Here is a 23838-nt window from a genome sequence, read left to right on the forward strand (position 1 = left end):
TATAACATAAGTGAGATATCTAGAAATATTAAACATTTGAAAGATACATTGCACAGCATACTGACTTGTTAAATTATGATCCCACAGAACAGAATATGATGACCTTCACAGGATAATTGATGCACTGATGTCTACTTAACACAAATATATTTATAAAGAGTAAATAATGTGATAACCAATAATACCATTTTATTAATTTGTTATTACACAGAGTAGAAATATTGTACTGCTTTTTTTCAATTTTTAATCTACCTGTTAACATCTCTGAAAATCAGATATGTCTGAAAATCAATGGCAGGTCATGAATTAATTGGTAATATTTTCCTTAAAAATATAAAGAATAGAAGCATATCTTAAAATGATGAATTCTGTTATTTTAAAAAATATTTATTTGCAAAATTTATTCAGTTTCCAAAGAATTGTAAAATACACACACAAATTTTCAGAAAATGAAGTTTATGCAATAGCCATATAGTGATTTGCATCCACTGTTGGAACACATGCTCAGACTCTGGTCTAATCCACATAAATTTTTATTTGGAAACACACACATTTTATTCAGTAAAGAGCAATTACTTTATGGCAGGCAGTCTCTAATATCTCTGCTGCAGAGTATGTATTTTATATTGCATTTATACTCACATAAATACAGTCTACCATGGATGATAAGCATATAATTCATTTTCTATACCAGGACACTTTAAGAATAAAAAGGTCTTTATAAACATTAAGGTGGCTTAATACATGTGATATGAACAAGTTATATCACAGGCAAACTAAGATGTATGGTCACTCTCTAGGGTTTTAATTTAGAAATAGAAAATTATTTATCCAGAGGACATAGCATACGTCCCCCACATTAGGCAATTTCATCATGGTGTGAATATTATAGAGTGTGCTTAAACAAAGCTAGATGGAAAATTCTACTATGCACCTAGGCTATATAGTATAGCCTATTGCTCCTAAGCTACAAACCTGTTTAGCATGTTACTGAACTGAATATTGTAGGCAATTGTAACACTATGGTAAGTGTTTGTACATATAAACAAGTCTAAACATAGAAAAGGTACACTAAAAATATGATATACAAGATTAAAAATGCTACAGTTGTATAGGGTACTTAGCATGAATGAAGCTTACGGGACTAAAGCTCTGAGTGAGTGGTGAGTGAATGTGAGGACCTAGGATATTACTGTACACTACTGTAGGCTTTACAAACACTGTAAGCTTAGACTTCACTGAAGTTATTTTATAGTTTTCTTTCTTTAATAATAAATTAACCTTAGCTTACTGTAACTTTTTTAGGTTTATAAATTTTAAAGTTTTAAAACTTTTGACTCTTTTACAATAACACCTTAAAAAGCAGACAGTTCTATGGCTATAGAAAAATATTTTCTTTTTTGTATTCCTTTTCTATATACTTTTCATCAACTAATCATTAGGCAACAGATATTTTTCAGCTCCATTGTAATTTTATGAAACCACCATAGTATATGTGGTCCATTCTTGACCAAATTATGGTTGTATGTTAGATGACTGTTTCTGAAAAAGCAACTGACAAGCTATATAGACTTGGTATTTGTTAGATATTTTTCTTGCAAAAGAGCAAAATTAGCCTACCACTTCAGTAAATCAATTTGTAGCACTTATTTCTAAAGATTTCTAATTTTTTGTGTTTACCCTTTGTCATTCTGAGACCAAGTCCATGTTTTCACACAGCCATCTTTCTTTTCCTGGAATCTTTCAGAATTACAGTTACAATGTCCTTTTATATTCGCCAAGCTGATTTAATGTTGTGAAATACTGTCAGAGATAAATTATGCATGCTAGGAGAGAAAAGATTAACATAAAATGTGGCAAATATAGAAAATATAAACTAATATAAACACATATATTCACAACAATATCAAATGAATCTTCATAATTAAGAAAAGTATAGACAGGTACAAAAAAATGACTTAATTTGTTTCTCTACCAAATAGAATCTATGTGTTTTTTTCTATGACCCAAGATACCAAATTTTGCATTTAAATTTCACATTTTAATTTACAACTTTTATTCTGGTTGTCACAATGGAATACTGTTATTGTTGACATGAATGTTCTTTACAGTAAACTGTGAGCTTCTGTAGAGGAGCTATGTCTTATTCATGCCCGGCCTAGCAGAATGATAGATATTTTAGCCTAAAGAAGTCAATCGGATAAGTTCAGTGATTCAGACTTACATTGCAGGCACAGATGGGAGTGTCTAAATTAATAGTAAAAGAGGAAAAAAATGTTTAAAATGTTATCTTTAAAAATGTAAAAATTTATGAAAATTATTTTTGTGTATTGAGAAAAATTCTGATTCATAATTACATATATGATCTGAAATTTAGGACAAATTAAATATTAATAAATGATTATTAATCAAATTTTGTTTCTAAAAGTATTATGTGGTGGTGTGATATAGTATATCTTGCTTCATCTTTGGCTTCCATAATGTGTTCTCAAAATTGGTATTTAGGAAAAATATTCAGGAGTGTTACCATTCTTCAATGATCCTAGGTCTTTTGATCTTCAAGACATCCCCTTTTGAAGTATTAAACATTGTTTGAAAATTAACTTGACTGTTATCCATTTTAATTATCAAAAAATCTCCTTTGTCAACTTCTTGTAGATTATTTGAGCAGTTCTCCAACAATTTCATCAACTTCATAAAATCTTGCATCTTTTCAAGATCTGTAATTTTCATTGGATCTTATTTTCTATTATATTTGCACTATAATGTCAGATGTTCTATACACCTGAGATTCAGTATAAGACTGACTTATCCATGTGCAATGAATTCTTTTTTTTCTTTTTTTGGGACAAGGGAGTAACTAGGTCTACAGCCTGAACTACGGGTGTGTGTCACCAACCCTAGCCAATTTTTTTTTTTTTTTTTTTCAGTTTTTATAGAGACCGGGTCTTGCTATGTTTCCCAAGCTGTTCTTGATCTCCTGGCTGCAAGTGATCCTTGACCTCCCAAAGTGCTGGGAGGATAGACATGAGCCACTGTGCCTGACCCAAGTGGAATAGACTCTAATGTTAAGTGGTGAGTATCTAGTTGGTGGCTGATCTTTAGCAGTTAATTTATTAGTAAATATTTACCTAATAAAATAATTTTTCTTCTTAAAATATCTTGCAGTTCTAGAAACTTGGTTAATGCATGGTTAGATAATGAGAATGACTGTATTTGGGAGTTCTTTCTTTTATTCAATAGCAGCAAAATTAATGTATTTTTGTGTATGGCTCAGAATATTTTCCTAAGCAATGTAGCACACTTTGTGTTGTGTGTTTATGTATGCATATATATTTAGTAATATCATGTGTATATACTTAGGTCCTGTCCAATTGCCAAAATCTGTTAAATAGCTAACCAGACTCTTAAATGTCACCTTTATAAAATGGTAATGTATATATCCTGTGAAATATGATCCTTAGGTAGAATTCTAGCTTTAATGAATTCCAATATTAATCCCATATGACTCATCTGTCAGGAAGTGTAAAAATCAAAACTGCTCCTTTTGTTGCCTTTCACTCACTATGAAAACAGAGCAAAGAACAGTCCCTTTGGCACATTCATCAAAACTGTGATCAGGCTGATTAAAATGCAGATATACTGGAGCTTGTCTTTTATCTGTATTCCAACAGTGATATCTGATTTATTTGAATCTCATTAACACTCTATTTCCATGCCTTCTTTACTATTGTTTGCTGCTGTTACCAGCATCTAATTAAACAAGCACAACTGGGAATTTTGCACGCACATTTACTCTATATGTTTCTCTGATATTATTTGAAACCTGTCTTCCTCCCAGTAATGTACTCCTCAGGCGTAGGATGAGGGCAGAATGGTAATTTGGTGTTGTTCTGCACCATATTACATTTATGTGAGGAATCACAGGATCTTATAAATTTTTAAATTGAACAATACCCTCAATTTGGAATTTCCTTTCATTTCTTTTAAAGAACTTGCCACTTGGTATAAAGGCTTTTGATATCTTAATGGCAAAGCCTGCATTTCACAGAATATTTATTTATTATTGGTCTGATTTCTGAGGTGATAAAATGGTGTATTTCATTTTTATTGCACACATTTTCACTATTCTGTTTTCTGTATAGTTTTTCCCATTCTAGTAATTCAGACTCTGGGAAAATCAGGTTTTCTAGGTGTCATCTTTTAAAGCCCCATTCACTTTACATTGCTTGAAGCTTCTCAGTTACTCTACTACATCGTGTTTTCTAAACATTTCTCTTTTACTCTTTCTGAAAATAGTCAATTTGTTCCCTCACCCTTGCATACAAAAAGATGGAAAGTAGCAAAGAAAAATAGAAATAAATAAAAGAATATGAGATTATTTTAAATCACAATCAACTTCACTCCATGTTAATTTTTATCCTAAAGAATTTCAAATGCAAATCTTTGGGAATTAACGTAATGTCCTCTCATGCTGTATAGTAGTTGGCACAGTGCCATGAACAACAGGGAATATATTGTTTATTTTTGTGATTGTATCCCACTACCCATCTTAATAAAAATAATTAAATTCAACCCTTATAATTGTGAAAGCAATTCAAATATATTCATATTTCAATTACTGTGATAGTGTAAATCCAGATTACACCATCTGATGCTTCTAGAGGGAACAATATGAACCAAAAGAGAACATTTACATTACATATGTTTTGAAAGGTTAAAAAGGGGGCAATGTATTACTATGCTTCCTAATGGAAAGTTAACTATATATAACACACACCAACTGTTAGTAGCCATTACCCTACTTTATGTTATCTGAGTGAACTTTGATATTTAAATAATTCTCCTCACACATTTTATTTAGAGATGTCATGTGTATCTATATCTGATATTGGCCACTTCCAAGAACTTTAATTAATCATATTCTGAAGATGAAAACCTAACATCTGGTGGTGAGAGTGTAGAGAATGGATATTCTAATATATTATTTGTGGGGCCAACATTTCGGGGGAAAGATTTTAGGATGAATTATGCTTGCTGTATTCAGAATAACAATACTTCTATGAATCTAGCTACAGAAATAGTAGCTTGAGTACATAAATACATATTAATCTATATACACACCTGCGAACAACTTATTAAAACATATATTGTAATAGAAAAATACTGATAGCAATCCAAATAACCATGATACATGACTGTTCCACTATTTGTAGAGGAATAGAATTAAATACTAAACAGCATTTCCAGAAAAAATAGAGGTAGAACTATATGTGCTGAACATGGAATCTGTCCATAATATTTTTGTGAATGAAAAAAAGTTATTTAAATAATATGACTTACATGATTTTATTATTGAAAATTGCATGTGCAAGTATATATATTTATAAAATAAAATGTACTTCTGTGAGCCAGGCAAGGCTACCTGTGGGATGAGTGTAGAATGAGAATCTTGAGCAACAAGGATAGTAATTTTCTTTTCCTAATTTGTGTAAATTAGGAAAAATTGTATAATTAAGGAGAAAAATGGAAGATTTTAGATAATTTGCAGCCCTTCCCAAAAAGATTATTTTGTTCTAACTTACAATTAATAATACTTTCCAATCAGGCTTTTTGGGGACAGTTAGTGGTACAAAACTTTCAGCCTTGCATGTCAATGTCATTGTTATTGGTGGTCATTGACAAGGCAACACATTTTAGTCTCTTCCCTTGGAATTCTGATTCAACTGAGAATAAAGCTTGCTTCAATACAGTATATTATTATTATTATCTCTTTCCTTTCTATAACAGTCAGTAAAATCTAGGCTATGAAGAAAACGTTTTTTCCTGAGGTCATTCAAGGAATATTTTTTCCATACTGTTGGGCTGCTCTTTCCAAGGTAATTGTGTCTTCTATATAGTCACAACTGGGTGACTGCATATCCTCATGAAGGAGAAAAAGCCCAAAGAGACATTTCCTATAGATAGAAGAGGCCCTCTAGTGAGGGCCTCTCATTTTTTTTTACTCTCATTTACTTAGTGATAACTTGGTCACATGGCCACACCTAGACAAAAGAAGCGTGTATGTGTGTGTGTCTGTAGGTGTCTGTGTGTGTGTGTTTGTATCCTGGCCCATATACTGCCCATAGGCAATCATTTAATGTGTTTTATGTGTATGCTTATATTTGAAGGTATTAAGAAATGTGCGTTATTTGTGTCAAAATGTCTTTTAATGTGTTAGAGTGAAGGACAGTGCATTTGAATTAGGTGCCAGCTGCCCCAGCATGAAAAGTTACATGTCTTCTGTCCCTTAGAAAAATGATATTATAAATATTAATAGATAATGAATTTTCTTCCACCTTTGTGGGCCATATCAATTGAAATTTTGCAAAATACACCAATGTTCTATCTCATACTCTAATATGTTTAGTTTCTTCAAAGTTTGGATAATGTTGTCTAATTAATTAGAAACTTCAATCAAAATATCAGTTATACAAATCCACTCACAAGTGCCACAATAGTGGCTCTCAGCCGGACATGCTTTGAATTATGTTACTATAATATATCACACTATTATAAAATTACTCATGTCTTGAAAGAAGAAAAATAAAATTAAGGCTCTGGTCACTTTCTTTGAATTTTGAAAGGCACCACCCCAGGCTTATGAATATCTATATATTTTCAGATTTTTTTAACTTATATATCTGTGCCAGGAAGTGATAGAGTCTAAAATTTATGGATACTAATATTTCTTCAACAAAACAAGCATTATTTTCTACAAGATTAATGTAATTCTTTTTTATTTCTGCCTAGTATTTTAGCATTTCACTTTCTTTAATGTCATGTATGTGATTACTTTTAACAAGGGCTATCTAATTTAGGTCATTTCCCAGTAATGCATCAGTGAGCATAAATTGCTATTCAATTGTGTCAGCTTTCATCTCTGAGTCAATGACCCACAGAACTACCATATTACAAATGTAAAACGATTCTGTTAACACACAGTGATTTTCTAGTTTCCTTAATCATTAAAAAGAGAGAGAGAGTATTTAATGTATTTCCTTCGTTCTACTCGGCTAACCCATCAAACTAAGCTGTCTATTTCAGGGCCAAATTTCTTGTCACTCTCTACAATGTCTACTGTGCATTCACGTCTCAATTATTTATCACTAAGCTTCTATCCTGATAGATATCCCCAAACTACTCTTTCAAAGGTCACTGTTTAGGTAACAAACACTTTGACCCTTTTTCATTCTCAATCTTAGGATACAGTCATTTTTTAAGATAATGTAGGTAAATGGTTACATCGCATTCATACAGCCTGAGATTCAAACTCTAGCTTTGTTAATTTCGGAATAGTTGCCCTTAGGAAACTCTGAGACGTATTACTTTGTGCAACTAATGCTTCTATTTTAAAGAGATGTTCTGAACTCTAAATGAGATAAGGTACTGAAAGTACTTAGTAAAGGGTCTAGTGCATATTAATGACAGCTATTAATACTAGACATGACATCTCTTTTTAATATTTCTGAACCCTCATTTTCTGTGAAATATATGACACCAGTTCTCACTCCACCTCCAAGATTACTCCTTTTTAATCTCTTTGGTCATCATTCCTTCCTCCCATTTCTTATTTTTGCATATTTCTCAAAGATTTTTTTTGTTCACTGGCACTCCTGGTTCATCTTATCCTCTTTCTGGGAACAAAAACTTACTTCTCAATTCTACTAATTTAAATTCTGAAATATAATTCTCTAGACATATATATTCTCTTAATGTCACCTCTAAAATGTCATATTATCCTCAAGATATTTCTAAATATCTGTCTGGTAACTCAACCTCAGTATATTCCATTAGAATTCACTCTTGTTTCCTAAACCTCTTCTAACTATCCTCAGATTTCAGTGTTACTTTTATACTCACAGTCATTCAAACTTTTGGATCTGTTACACCGTCCTCCCACAGGTAATCATTTGCCTAACAGCAGGAATATCACATTTAGTCCAACCCCATGTACATCCTTCTGTTTCCACTCTGCCTTGCTAATGCTGAGGCCCTTAATAACTTTCAGCCTCTTACACATCTTTTTGCACTGATGCCAGATCAAACTTCTCAACTCACAGCACAAAGATTCAGGGGTTTCCCAATCATTAATTAATGCATAAGTTCAGCCATGGTTCAGTCTTACCTATCTTATCATCAGTAACTGGCTTTCAATATTGATAACTGTGGGAGGCAGAGGCAGGAGGATTGTTTGAGCCCAGAAGTTCAAGACCAGCCAGGGTACCATGGCACGACTCCATTCCTACAAAAGACATAAATAAATAAATAATAAATAAATAAATAAAATTAGCTGGGCCTGGTGAAATGCACCCATAGGGCCAGCTGCTCAGGAGGCTGAGGTGGGAGTATTGCTTGAGCCCAGGGGTTTGAGACTGCAGTAAGCTATGGTCGTGCCACTGCACTCTAGCTTATGCAATAGAACTAGACCTTGTCTCAAAAAATATGTATATTGATAACTGGAAATAGGTTAAATGAAAAAACACAAAATTATTTCAGATGAAAAGGAGAAGGATGACTTGGTTAGAAATTATCTTATGTGAAGATCTTGGCAATGCTTTACCTAGATAGGAAAGGTCATAAGTGGTATACCAACAACTGTATAAAATACAGAATATAAGAAAGCATACAGTTAGTGAAAGTGTACTATCCAGATATAATACTAAGAAAACCATAGAAATTACAGAAGAATGGTTTGTGAAATGAAGTAAAACTTTAAAAATAAAGATATTGTCACCCTCCAAAGTTATGACATTTTCTTCCCTGAAAGTAATCAATTAGAATAAATATGAACAAGGTCAATAAAATACTTGTCTGGCAAGTTTGTGCCATTTTTCTTTGGTTAAGAAATCACACCAATTTTATTCATATTAGTAGGAGCTAAGCATCCTATGCTGGCCATGCTTCAATTTTAAATATCAATTAAGGATACTAATAGTCATTTTGACTTTTGAAAGGCTGGCTGAAGGAAATAAGGGCAATTATAAGTAGCTCTGCATGATGTGGTCCATATATCTACTTTCTGGCCACTGTTTTGTTTTGAATGTTGTTCATAAATAGTGCAGGTGGAAAGAGGATCAGATTATGGGAACTGATAGATCTAGTTATAAATATGTTTATTTCACCCTAATTACATGAGTTGAATATTCTTCATGAATATTCATAATAAAAATATTAAATATGGAGCATTGAAAATGAAAAGAACAGAATTAGGATTTCACCTTTCAAAGTCCCTGATTAAAGTGTAAATTCACCAGGAGGCTTATACCTTAAATTGTGTCAGCTAACACCTTAGGCTTTAGCTATCATCTTAATTATCAGCTAACACTTTCATAGGGACGGGTACACATGTGCAGCCTGCCCTTGGGATAGCAGGAAAGAAAAGGTGAGATGTTAGGAGAGACAAACAAGGCTGAGTCTGGAGACATGCCAAAGACTGAGAAACCTACTGCATCATTTTCTTGGAGCCAGCTTGAGCTCTATAATACCTTGCTCTCTTAAGAATTATTCCTCAGATATCAGAAGTAAGTACAGCAGGAAAGCATTTTGTTTTGTCACCCCAACCTACTTTTGTCACCTTCTTTACTTCTGTTCACCCGTAGAGGGAAGTGGTCTTTGGTAAGACAGTGAGAGATAATTATTCATCGTTTGCTATGAAGGAAGGGCCCTATTAGGAGAAAAGCCTGGTTGATACTCCATTGTAAGGAATTTAAAATACTTTGGAATGGTGTTTATGATAGTGGCAGGAGATAGACAAATCCTAGGCAGACAGGGGTGAGTGACCAATGAAACAACACCCTCAAGCCAAAGAGAGTTTAAAGCCTAGCTGCAAGTCCCAGGCAAATCCAAGGACTCAATTGAGAACCTCTCTTCCCATTTGGTGCACTTTCCTCCCATTGATCCCCACCCTTCACCTATTTTACATATATTTACCCTTCTCTAATTGATTTTTTACACTGTTGTGCTTACCTTTGAGTGGTGCCTTTAACTATTTTTTGCCTACTCACAAGCCAATCATCGTGCACTCCCCTATTCTGAGCCCATAAAAGCCCTGGACCCAGCCACGCTGGAAGAGAAACCACCCGACTTTGGGTGAGGGACCAACCCCACATCCCTTCTCCACTAAGAGCTATTCCATTACTCAGTAAAATTCATCTCCACCTCCCTCACTCTTTGGTTGTCAGCATATCCACATTCTTCTTGGATGGGGGACAAGAATTCAGGACCCACCAAACGTGGGTACTGACAGCTATAACATTGTGGTCATCTGTTCTCTGCCAGAGGAGGGCAGCCACTCTACACCATGGGAAGCAATGGCAGGGTTGAGCCAGCCTTGGAGCTATGGTCCAGAGCAGGGCAAGAGGCTGACTGTGCTGTTAACATGCCACTGTCTGTCAGGCTGTGGATGGCAGGACTAAAAGAGCTAATTAGCATGTTGCAACACCCCTCCAGTCTCTTTGGGGTCATGTGCACCCCTGCCTGGGTGCACCACATTCCTTTTGGGGAAACATGCCTGGTCCAGCAGCAAGTCCTGCATGGAATCCATCACTGTGCTGGCATTTTGAACAGCTGACTGGACCTTGCAATTGCTCTTTCACACACCATCACCTACCAGGGGCTGAGCACACAGTTGCAGTAGCTGTAGGAGCCAGGAGCTGGAGCACAAGCCGGACACGGCCCAGTGGGCCGGGTAGACAGGGCACCTCCTGCTGCAAGCCTGGCAAAGGGGCTGGGAAAAATCCTGCATCATTTATATTACCATAAAGAAATCTCTGAATACTCTTCAGGCTCAAGTCAGGAAAGAAACACCACCATGGATGTAAAGACATTATAGCCAACTACCAGAATATAGTAAGAACTGGTAGGAGAGGAAGTCAGAACACAGGACAAAAGAGATTTCTATTTAAATGACAATAGAACAAAAGGAGCAAGATGAGGAAGAAGAGACTGTCTGATATTGATCCCAGTGGAGCTACACATGGATTTAATGTGGGGAAATTTTTTAAATATACCTACTTCTGTCTTCCCAAAACTGCCTTTGTACCTGTCTAAAAGTAAAGTAACTATTTTTGGTAAATAAATGTGACCTGTCAACCAGAAAGAAGAAAGCATGGCAACACTATTATAGAGCATTTATTTGGGCCAAGGTTGGCAAGTGCAGCCTGCGAAATGCTTCCATGTTGCCTTGGGAGTGCTCCATCAGGCCTTCCTTACAGGCATGTTTTTAAAGGAAAAAAGGGGACAATGAATGGGCTGATGCAAAGTTGTTTGACAGGAATTCTAACTGGGCACAGAAATAACATTGGTTAGTGATTGGCTGCACATTGTTGAACCATGGAGTACGAGCTTATGGTGTCCAGTGTATGGCATTTTATGGCTACTTAGTGTCAGTTAGTCTAGAACCCAAAAAGCAAGTGGCTTCAAGAGGTGATTATTTAGTTCAAGAGGGGAATGTGATGTGGACTGCTTCTGCATTTCAATGTCTCTCTGAGCCTGATGACTAAAGGGGGCTGGCCTTCCTCACATAAAAGTTTTTTTTCTCTCAATCCCATTGTGCAGACGCTGTGCCTGTAGGGTATAACTGTAGGGTCATATATACAAGCTTTCATCTGAGTTATTTTAATTTGTCATATTTATTTTTGGCATCTCATCTTTATATTAAGGTATAATTTAGTTAAAGTTAAATGTGCGGATCTGGGTTTTGAGAAATATATGCACTCATGAAACTCACCTCCAGAACATTCTGAAATCATTCTTCTCATTTAATCCCAAGAAACAGTCACTGTGTCAGAGGTGTATGAACCAGAGTGACTCCATCTTGAATAGGGGCTGGGTAGAATAAGGCTGAGACCTGCTGGGCTGCATTCCCAGGAGGTTAAGGCATCTTCAGTCACAGGATGCTATAGGGGGTCAGCACAAGATTCAGGTCACAAAGACATTGCTGATAAAACAGCATGTGGTAAAGAATCTGGCCAAATCCCACCCAAGCCAAGATGGTGATGAAAATGACCTCTGGTCACCCTCACTGCTCATTATACAGTAATTATAATGCATTAGCATGCTAAGGGACACTCCCACCAGCACCATGACAGTTTACACCAGCACCATGACAGTTTACAAATGCCATGGCAATGTCAGGAAGTTACCCTATATGGTCTAAAAAGGGGAGTAACCCTCAGTTCCAGGAATTGCCCGCCCCTTTCCTAGAAAACTCATGAATAATTCATACATTGTTTCCCATATAATCAACAAGTAATAAATATAAGCAACTGAGCAGCCCATGCTGCTGCTGTGTCTAAGGAGTAGCCATATTTTTTTGTTTTAACTTCTCTAATAAACTTGCTTTCACTTTTCCCTGTGGATCCACCTCGAATTCTTTCTTGCACGAGATCTAAGAGCCCTCTCATGGGGTCTGGATCAGGACTCCTTTACAGTAACAACTGTTCTGATTTTCTTCAACATCTATTAGTTTTGCTGGTTTCACAAATTTATATAAATAGAATTATACTGTATGTACACATTTGTGCCTGGCTTCTTTCTCTCAGGAGAGTTAAAAAATTGTTAGAGTTTCATAGTTGTGTTGCATCAGTAGAGGGTTTTTTGTTTGTTTGGTTGGTTAGATGTTTTTGTTTTCAGTTGCCGAGCAGTACTCTATTCTATGGATAAACCACAATTTGTTTATCTATTATCTTTTTCAAGGGCATTTGGGTTATTTTCAGTTTTATTCTATTATCAATAAAACTTTTGAGAACATTTCCATGCAAGTTTTTTTCTTGGACATTTCTTGTCATTTCTCTTGACTATAAATACAAAAAGTGTAGAATTTCTGAGTCACAGTGGAGGAATTTATTTGGTTATGAACACAAAATGTGTACTGATTTCCAAAGTGTTTATGTTATTTTACACATTCACCAGCAAAGGATGAGAGTTTCAGCTGTCCCAGATTCTCACTGACAAGGGACATTATCAGTCTTCTTAAATTTAGCACTCCATTGAGCACGATTGCCTCCTATTGGAACTATATTTGTTTGAAATAATTTCTTTTTTTCAATGCATAGCATAAGTTCTGATTTCTACTCTTATGAACACTTAGTGTTCATGCATTGTCATAAGTGATTCAGTTTTGAATTATTAATGATTTTAGAAGTTACAAACATTTTATTAGGCACATTCTTGTTACTGGTGCATAGGAGCTAAACATATTTTAAAATTTTTAAAAATTGGTGATGGGTGATTAGAGTGGAAGGTGATAGACAAAACAACACTGAAAGACTAAGATCTGGAAAGGTAAAGATCACAAATCCAATTTGTAACATGATTGTTTTTAAGAACATTTGGGAAGCCCTAGGAAAATATAAAGTAGAAAATTGGCAATATGAATGCGGAGATTATATAAATAAGTTGGTAATTCCCCTTGTTTATGTTGTTCTTAGATAAATAGTTGGCATCAATTATATAAATGATATTTCATACTATTTATTATAGAATTAGGCTGTGAATATTCATCTACTTTGAAATTATGTACTTTTGTAGGAAAATAATATGTTAATGATATTGAAGATAGAAATTTTCACAATTATATTTGGGATTTTTCCCTTCATACTTGCTGTTTATTGGAAATACCATATTATTTGAAATAGCAAATGCCTAAGTTAATGCAGAATTTCTGAATTCCACCTATGACTTCTAATTATTAAGATATACATAATGCCTTTAGGGTTTTTATCATTTTATAATACTCAAAATTAAGAAGTAGATAGCTTTTCATTCAGAATTTTGGATTCCTGAGAGAGAAAGCCTGGAATTAAATCTTGTCTTTTTCACTAGGAATGTAAACATAGATAATATTATTATATATTGTTTCTCTATTTCCCTAACTACTTCAAAGCATTGCTATGAAAACTAAATGAGTTAATAATTTTAACGTGCGGCCGGGCGCAGTTGCTCACACCTGTTAATTCCAGCACTTTGGGAGGCCAAGGCAGGTGGATCACCTGAGGACAGGCGTTCGAGACCAGCCTGGCCAACATGGTGAAACCCCATCTCTACTAAAAATACAAAAATTAATAGGTTTTTGTGGTGCATGCCTGTAATCCCAGCTACTCAGGAGGCTGAGGTAGGAGAGTTGCTTGTACCTGGGTGGCGGGAGGTTGCAGTGAGCCAAGATCATGCCACTGCACTCCAGCCTGGGCAACAGAGCGAGACTCCATCTCAAAATAAATAAGTAAAAATAATTTTAAAGTGCTTAAAACAGTGTTTCACAGAATCCAATAAGCGTGTCTAGTAAATGTGATAACAATAATTTTGAACTTCACCATTTACTGTACTTTTGGTAAAAAGCAAGAGTTGTTCTAAGATATTGCAGTCCTTTTTATGATTTCCAAAAAATATTATTATCATGTCAGAAACTACTATAATTTGCTGTATTCTTTTTGAATCTCACCCTTTATCAGACTAAAATAGTTAATAAAAATAATAATAAAGCTAGCATTTAATGACCACTTTCTATGTGCTTAGCACATTTTAAGTCTCTTAACCATCCTATGAGATGACATCCATTAGCCCCATTTTAGATGTGAAGAAGCTGAAACATGGAAAGACAAATTACCTTGTCAAAGTCATATAGTGATAATGTCAAAAGCAAGTCTAAGTTATATGACTCCGAATCTTTTTTTTTTTTTTTTTTTTGGGGGGTGGAGTCTTGTTCTGTCGCCCAGGCTGGAGTGCAGTGGCGCGATCTCGCTCACTGCAAGCTCCGCCTCCCGGGTTCATGCCATTCTCCTGCCTCAGCCTCCCGAGTAGCTGGGACTACAGGCGCCCGCCACCACGCCTGGCTAATTTTTTGTATTTTTAGTAGAAACGGGGTTTCACCGTGTTAGCCGGCATGGTCTTGATCTCCTGAGCTCGTGATCCACCCTCCTCGGCCTCCCGAAGTGCTGGGATTACAGGTGTGAGCCACCGTGCCTGGCCGACTCCGAATCTTAAACCATGTACACTGACTCTCCAACTGCCGTTTCCAAACAACTGATATTCAAATTCTAACAGTAGCTTGTAAATAATATTGGTAAAGTAAAAAAAAAAAAAAAAAAAGTAGAGCTTAGAAGTTTTCTTTTACTCACAAGTCATTATGTACTCCCAAGTTCAAAGAACCAGTTACCTTACAGACAAAAACCCCAAATAAAAGACAGGGAGAGTTGGAAATGATTTTCCCAATTCTTTGACCCATTTTATTAACGTAAATCATGATAAGTAGTAGATGTTCAAAAAATTATTAAATGTATGAGTAAATAAAAATTGTGAAACCCTCATGGAACTTTTCCCCATACCTTTATAGAACCTGGTCTCAATTAAGATATAGTACAAATGTATAACAAATGTTTTTGAATCACAAAGTTTTTACCAGTATGTATAGATTCAACAATAAAATAAAGTAGAGATTATTAGGAAATTATTCAAGCAGTCTGGGTTTCATTTTCCATCTTTACAATAATAACTCCAGTGAAAATTTACATTTCACTTTTTCTACTTTACCTTTTGTAAAACAGGATTATTGCCCTGTGTGAACTCCTTCTCCCACCTCCAAAAAGAATGATGAGAATATTGACCAAGCACTTAGAAAATGCTACTAGTTACATTTAGTTTACAGTAACAATGAGAAAAGATTTCTTGTATTATGGAAATTGTAGTTATTGAGAAATCTGTAAAATTTTTAAGATACTTCATAATTAATGTTGATTTAGCTAAAGAAAAGAATAATGAATATTCATAGTACATTGGAATTTTATAGTATTTATTTCATTCTTTACAAGCAATATATTATTAACTAAAAACATAAAAGGTGAAACTATATATGATATAACCAATGTGCTTTTAATATAATTTGAAAAGATTAATTACATTATTATAAATTAAAGGTTAAATAATTTATTTTTTACTTCTGGGTTTTTCTTTTAAATGAATATGTAAGTATCTCCAAAACAAATTGTTTGATTATTTCTCGTAATCGAAAGAACATTTTGTTTTTTCCTACTGATCTACAATTCTTTATTCCTAATACAAAGTTTCAAGGTAAGCCAACATTAGTTTAGATCTGTAGGGTAAAATGCTTAATGTTGTCTTTAAAATGTATTTTCTTGAGATTATATTATATATAGATAGAGAGATAGATAGATTATATATTGTATCTATAGATACATAGATTATATATTCTATCTATCTATCTATCTATCTATCTATCTATCTATCTATCTATCTATCTATCTTATGGTGCCCACTAAAAGATACAAATGAATATCTATGCAAATAAAATCTAGTAGACTTTTTGTTTTTTTTTACCGATAGCAACACCAAGATCTAGCTGGATGGTCAATCATAATCACCTAATTCAAATACAGTCTATCCATTTTATCCACAGTTCCTCTTTCCATGGTTTCAGTTACCCATGGTCAACTGTGGTCTGAAAATAGGGAAGTACAGTACCACACTTACATAACTTTTATTACAGCATATTATTATAATTGCTCCATTTTATTATTAGTTATTTTGTTAATCTCTTACTGTGTTTAATTTAAAACTGAATTTTAACAAAGGTTTGTATGTATTTAAAAAATAATATATTCAGGCTTCGGTACTGTCCACAGTTTGGCATCCACTGGAGTTCTTGGGACAAATCCCTCTTAGATAAGGAGAGACTACTGTATATGACGGTGGTAAAATCCTAAAATGTCTCCTCTAGATTTCTCACTAGAATCCAGAGGACTGGGAGTATGTTGAGAGATCATCCTCTGATTATGCCAGGTAACATGGCAAAATGAACTTTTTGCAGATGATTTTAAAGTCACTAATCAGTTAACTTTGACTTAATCCAAAGAAAGATTATTTGGGTAAACCTAATCTATTCACATAAACCTTTTAACAGCAGTGATACTGCTGAAGTGGAGGTCGAAGAGATTAGAAGCAAAGGAAAGACTCAACCTGTCCTCCTTAGTTTGAATATGGAGGTGAGTGGCCTGTAGAGGCAGAGAGAGCTGCTGACTGACCTCCAGCAAGGAAATGGGGTTTTAGTCCTCCAAATGCCAACAACCGAATTCTACAAAAACCCCGTGAAATTGGAAACAGATTTGTTTTCTGAGCCTCCATATAAAAGCCCAGCAGATGACACTGACTATGGTGTTGTGAGAACCTAAGCATAGGACAGACTATAAATTTGTGTTGTTATGTAGCTAAGCTTGTGTTAATTTGTTACTCAGGAAAAGAAAACTAAGCAGATTACTCACTAATAGATGTTTTTCAAAAATATATTTACAGTGTAATACCTGCTTTCTACCTTTTGTCCTAATTAATCCCATGAAAGACAGATGATAAAGTACTAATGACTTTGAAAATTATTATGTAAATTAACATTACAATCTCTCGATCTTGCTTTTAAAAGTCAGTAAGAGCACATACTGCATCTACCATTATTGTTTACTTCTCATATGCCTGATATATATCCTGATATATCTCCTAATTGCTCAATAATTCACAAAACTTACACAAGTATTTTAAATCAATGTTTACAATCCACTCATTTAATACTACAAGAAACAGTTTATCAAGTGCCCACATCAAATTCCTACAGGAAGTCAACAATGCATAAGAATCTGATATCATCCTCAGGTAACCTACAGCCTCAAACTGTGATTCATTATTTACTAAGTAGATTTTCACAGATGAAACTATAGGATGTTTCTAATCTTTATACTTTCAGAAAGTACAAGATTTATCTTTGCATGCCATACAAATATACCCTTTGTAATCGCCCAGTCCTAGAATTATAGAGCCCAAGCTTTCATGCATTTTAATTTTGACGGATCTTGCCAAATTACACTCGAAAATAATTGCCAGGTATGTAAAAATGGTTTCTGATCTTATCATTATTTATTACTTCACAGTGAGATTGAATATTTCATGTTGATTTCCCTTTACAGTTTCCTTAGAACTGCCTGGGCAATATTGTGTCCATTTTTCCATTTTCTCTTGTCTCTTTAAAAATGATTTGTAAAAACACTTGGAAAGTCAAAGAAATTCTTTGCCTACTTATATATTGTTTATATTTCTTAACTTTGTTGAATGTTTCTGTATAGATATTTTCAAATTTTATGTAAATACTTTTGTGCTTTTTAACAAGGGCTTTAGTTATGTATTTTATACACTCCTGAGTTTTTTTCTTAACTCAAGGATTCAAATTGAACCTGAAAACTGCTGAGGGTGGAGAGAGAAACTCCCTATGTGTTGGAAAATCACTACCCAGAGCCATATAAATGTTGAATATATACAAAATCTGGAAAACCTTGAGGCATTTATCTAATGCAAAATACATCTCCAAATTTTCTTGACCACATTTTTTATGTCTTAGTTTTTAACTTTTAATTTTTCAGAAACATATTTTAATTTCAATTATGACTCGTAATGATTCTATGAATGATCACTTTGTACACAGGAAAAGTGATTGATTGTAATATTCAATAATCAGCAATTTGTACCCTATCAATACAAATAGTGAAAAATTCAGTCATCTGTCTACCAATGAAATGATAACGTGAAGGAAATGCTGGTAACTTAATCCTGCTATATGTATGTCAATGAGGGAGTGCAAGAAGGCAGGTATGTTTTAGCTGAAGTATAAAGAATGAGCACACAAGGAAGAGAAGAAGGGGAGGTTCACAGGTGTTAGAGTTTCCATTTTCCAGGATAATCTTTGTAGTTTGCTAGGAGAAATTTAGGGATTCAAAGTATTGTGAAGCTCCATTGTTTTCTTTTTTATTTCTAACTACAAATAGCGTTTGATATGTTTCAGATGGACGTTTATTACTAGTGAGCTCTAATAAATGGGAATTTTTGTTTTTGTTTTTGTTTTGTTTTTTAACTGCTCACTAACCATAATACCTATTTCTAGTGGAAATGAATATCTTGAAGAATATATGATATATTTGCAAGTAAAGTCAACAGGAAGAGAAAAATGAGGGGAGTTTTTAAAAGGGGAAACACCAAAATCCTTTCAATAAAGGATTTTTTTCATACAGAGTATGATTTTCCTGAAAGCAATCTGTTCCCAAGGTTTTCTTTCTTTACTAAACCTAGGAGCAGCACAAATAGGTCCTTCTGTGCTACTGGATGATGAAATCGGAGCTCTCAAGGTCACTAATGTTTCAGGACTAATGGGAGTCATTGAAACTAGAAATCTTGAGGAGTATGAGGTCAGTCCTTGTCCTGAGCTATCCTGGCCTGTGTAAAAGGAATTCAAGGATAAAATGAGTAATTCTAGTGGTGTTTGTGAGATCAGAAAGATAATAGTGGCCCATCTACCAACAGCCTGACTGGAAGTCTAAACTGCTCTTAGAAAAAGTGGCCAAAGTAAGTCAATATTAAATAAAGCAGATGCTGGGTAAATTAGCAAGAATGGCACATATAGGAGACTAAACTCAGCATAAAATAACATGGTATAATTGCCAGGGTGAAGCAAAGAGTGCAGTAGCAATACCAGCCTCAGCATGAGGCATAAAATTATTCTAAAGTTACTAGACAATTACGTTGCAATTATTAATAACAGCTTAATATGTGGAAATGTTAAGCAATTATCCCCTGATTTCTTCTTTACCTGTTGACTTTTCTCCCAAATATGTCAGTTATTCTCCAAGATATTCATTGCCACTAGAAAGAGGGATTATGGTAAGTGAGCAGTTAAAACAATAACAACAACAAGAAAGAAAAACCTCAAATTCCCAAGGTTTAGTTCACAATATTACTCAGTACAAAAGAAAAAAATACCTGAAACCTCTAAAACAGACCAACCACTCTTGCAACAAGATAGAATCACAGTGGGATAATTAGACAAGAAGAATGCAAGGAATTATTAGGTGTTGGCATCTGAGAGAAATTAGATTATACCTAGCTTTACTGAGCTCCTCTAAAGCTAGCATAGCAAAGAAGCAGTTGAATATTGCTTGTGCCATGTAGATTGCTCCAGAAGATGTAGTGGGAAATGAGATTAAAAGCAGCCTTTGAGAAAGGAAAGAGATGCTACAATAACGTCCGTAGGGACCAAAACTGGAATGTCAGAGAAGGTGAGCAGTGGAAACCAACATGGACTGATGATGATCACATATAAGTGTATTTACACAAGCATTTATAAGAACCCCTCCCCTTGCCCTCACTCCACACACCAACAACTTGTATCCAATTCGGAGCAACAGAGAAGTGCTGAATTGCCATGTTGGCTAAGTCAATGTTTCTGCCACCTAAAATAATAGGGTTCAAAACAGAAATGTAGATAAATTATATAAAAAATAAATTTTAAAAAATATTATATTTTCTGCATCCTTAATACACATTTTTTTGAGGCAGAGTCTCACTCTTTTGCCCAGGCTAGAGTGCAGTGCCACGATCTCAGCTCACTGCAATCTCTGCCTCCCAGGTTCACTCGATTCTCTGCCTCAGCCTCCTGATAGCTGGGATTACAGGTACACACCTCCATGCTCCGTTAATCTTTTATTTTCTTATTTTTTTCTGTTTTTTGTAGAGATGGGGTTTTGCCATGTTGCCCAGGCTGGTCTCAAACTCCTGGGATCAAGCAATGCCCCTGCCTCAGCCTCTCAAAGTGCTGGGATTATAGGCAATGAGTCACCATTCCTGGGCCCTAATATGCAATCTTAATAAAAAAAATTTTAAACTGTGTAAATCTAAAGTGAGTTAGAGAATCCCTTGAGTCAAATAGAAAAAAATAGTTGTGAGACAATAAAACATGTAATGCAGGATAAAAAAAAAGAAAGAGACAGTAGAAACAGGACTGAGACCCTCATTCACCTGCTAGTGGCTAGAAATTGTGTTGGTCACATTATGATGATGGATTAATGATCAAAGAAAGATGTACATTATTATCTTCACAGTAATTAGTTTTACATGAAACTAATTAGTTATATCTACACCTGTTATTTGCCTGACAATTCCTCAAGTAGTTCACAAATGGTCTTGCTAGGTCTTCTAAAAGAATTTTGTTCAGTTTATTCACTTTTTATTCAAAAATCATTTACTGAGAATCAAATACTGTGTGAGGTACTGAATAAGATAAAAAAGAGAATTGGCTTCTTCTCTCATGAGACTTACAGTCCAAATTGGAGATACATGGTAAGCAAGTACTTGCTTGAGTCAGTTTCACCTGACAGCCATGATAAGTGCTAATAAATAATACAAAGTAAACAAGCAGGCATATAAGAAGAGGATCTGCCAGTCCTGGAGGTGGGCGGGAAATTAGTGGTGATGGTGAGTGAAGTATCCCTTAGGATAATGATGTTTAAACTGAAACCTTAAAAATAGAGTCATTAACCAGATGGGTGAGATAGAAAAAGGGAGAAAATATTTAAGACAGAGAGATCAGTGTATATTTAATTTCTGAATTTAAATGTTCATTATTAATATTAAAGCCACTATACAGTAGTCCCCTCATATTGGCAGGAGATATTTTCCAAGACACCCAGTGGATGCCTGAGATTGAGGGTATCATGGAACACTATACACACTATGTTTTTTTCTATACATACCTACCTATGATAAAGTTTAATGTATAAATGAGTCACAGTAAGAGATTAACAATAACTAATAATATAATAATTGTACTATAATAAAGGTTATGTAAATGTGGTCTTTTTTTCTGTCTCTCTCTGTTAAAATATCTTACACCATACTTGCATATTTTCAGACTGTGGTTAACCACAGGAACTGAAACCGTGAAAAGCAAAACCACTGTACCTACTAAATTAAGAGGACTGTAATCAGTGTAACTCTAGGGAGATCCTGACATCCTTACTTAAAAGTTTTACCTAAAACCAAATAATCAATAGTTATAAATAGTAGTGTACTTTAAACTAGGTTTAGGGCCTATAAAGGGTCCTTATTACAATGTATGTAATCCCTTAAATATATTTACATATCTACAAAAATATTTAAGACCAATAAAGATGAGAGAAAACCTGAATGTAAAATTAATTAGATCCAGAAGGCCAGATTTTGCCTAACATCAGGAAAATATAGAGACACCTAAACTTAATAAGGTTAATTTTTTAAAATCATGCAATTTTAACTCACATCATTTAATGTTAACTCACATGTTTATAGCACATGCCCTCTTGTAGCTATAGAGAAGCAATGAGTTTAGAACCTAGGTTGCAAAGGCATATAGCTAAAACTGAAAGCTGCAGGATGGCCTGCATTGTTAATAGCACTCACATAATGAATTATAAAGCTGATCTCCAAATGTTTTGGAGCTGAATACTTTGCAGCAATATTTCTAGTTGAGAAGCTAATAGGAAAAATTCAAAAAAAAAAAAAAAAGCTTGTGACTTGATGTACTGGGATATATTACATCAGCTTTCATTTCTCACATTTGTTTTCTGCCTGGCAAATTTTCATTTATCCATCAACTATTACCTTTGATGCTACCTTATAAAAAACAAATAATCCAATGGTTCCCAACAGATCTAATACTACTTCTCCTTGGTTCTACTGCTCTGTATAAATGTTTAGATTGAAGTCCTTAACTTCCAGAATCAAAAATTTTTTAATATATTTTAATTGCCTCATTTTTTGCAAACATCTCAAGACCAGGAATGTGCATTTTATTTGTTTCCATAAATACTCAAAACTAAGTAATATATGCATAATTTATATTTTGTGAATAATTGGCTAACTACTCAAATACTTTTTTGATTATAAAATTAGCCTACAATGTTAGATGTAGTTTAAAAAACAAGTGTGGTTTAGGCATTCTCTGACCTTTGGAGGAATCTTCATTTTTATGTATGGATATTTTTGAGGGGAAGATACATGTACTTACTACCATAGCTGAAATGTAGAAGATAGGGTGTGATATCACAATTCAGGCCTGACCAATTAGATCCATCAATTGGTGAGATTGGCCTTTCAAAAAATAACTCAGACTCATGACAGCATCTAGGGGATGAGGCTATTTTTGTGGTGTGGCTTCTTTGTGTCTATAAAACATGCCACTGGGATTTTGAGTGAAATTGCATTATATTTATATAATTTAGGAAAAACTTTCAACAATAATAAATTATATTTTGTATCCATAAATGTAACATATATGTAATTATTTTATGTATTTTTAAGGATTGCCCAAATTTTTATATTGTTTTTCAATAAAAATCTTGTACTTCATTTGTTAAATTATTAAAAATATAATTTGTTGGCTAAGCACAGTGTCTCACACCTCTAATCTCAGCACTGTGTACTGTGACAGGCCAAGGTAGGAGGATCGCTTGAGCGCAGGAATTTGAGACCAACCCAGGCAACACAGTGAGACCCCCATCTCTACAAAAATAAAACAATTAGCTGGGCATGGCAGCCCAAGACTGTAGTTCCAACTACTCAGGAGGCTGAGGTGGGAGGATCACTTGAACCTGGGTAGTTCAGGCTTCAGTGAGCTGTGATTGCACCACTACACTCCAACCCGGGCAACAGAGCAAGACCCTGTCTTCAAAAATATATGCATACATATAAATGATGAGTTCATGTCCTTTGTAGGGACATGGATGAAATTGGAAATCATCATTCTCAGTAAACTATCGCAAGAACAAAAAACCAAACACCGCATATTCTCACTCATAGGTGGGAATTGAACAATGAGAACACATGGACACAGGAAGGGGAACATCACACTTCAGGGACTGTTGTGGGTTGGGGGGAGGGGGGAGGGATAACATTGGGAGATATACCTAATGCTAGATGACGAGTTGGTGGGTGCAG

General features: G+C 34.6%; 1 long non-coding RNA gene across 4 annotated transcripts in view; it reads right to left on the reverse strand.

Moving 5' to 3' along the window:
* Window positions 1–15048, reverse strand: part of LOC129047728 (uncharacterized) — a 37568-nt gene extending 22520 nt beyond the window's left edge. For 2 of the 4 annotated variants that reach the window (XR_008509489.2, XR_008509487.2), the window contains exons 1-4: window positions 14911–15048; window positions 11771–11939; window positions 8168–8284; window positions 1681–1826 (exon numbers count right to left, since the gene is read on the reverse strand). This is a non-coding gene — a long non-coding RNA (uncharacterized LOC129047728). The remainder of the gene's footprint in view (window positions 1–1680; window positions 1827–8167; window positions 8285–11770; window positions 11940–14910) is intronic. The other 2 variants (XR_008509488.2, XR_008509486.2) reach the window with 1 other exon arrangement.
* Between the last annotated feature and the right edge of the window lie 8790 nt (window positions 15049–23838).

Source organism: Pongo abelii, chromosome 13 (genome assembly GCF_028885655.2).
Source record: "Pongo abelii isolate AG06213 chromosome 13, NHGRI_mPonAbe1-v2.0_pri, whole genome shotgun sequence".
NCBI classification, from domain to species: domain Eukaryota; kingdom Metazoa; phylum Chordata; class Mammalia; order Primates; family Hominidae; genus Pongo; species Pongo abelii.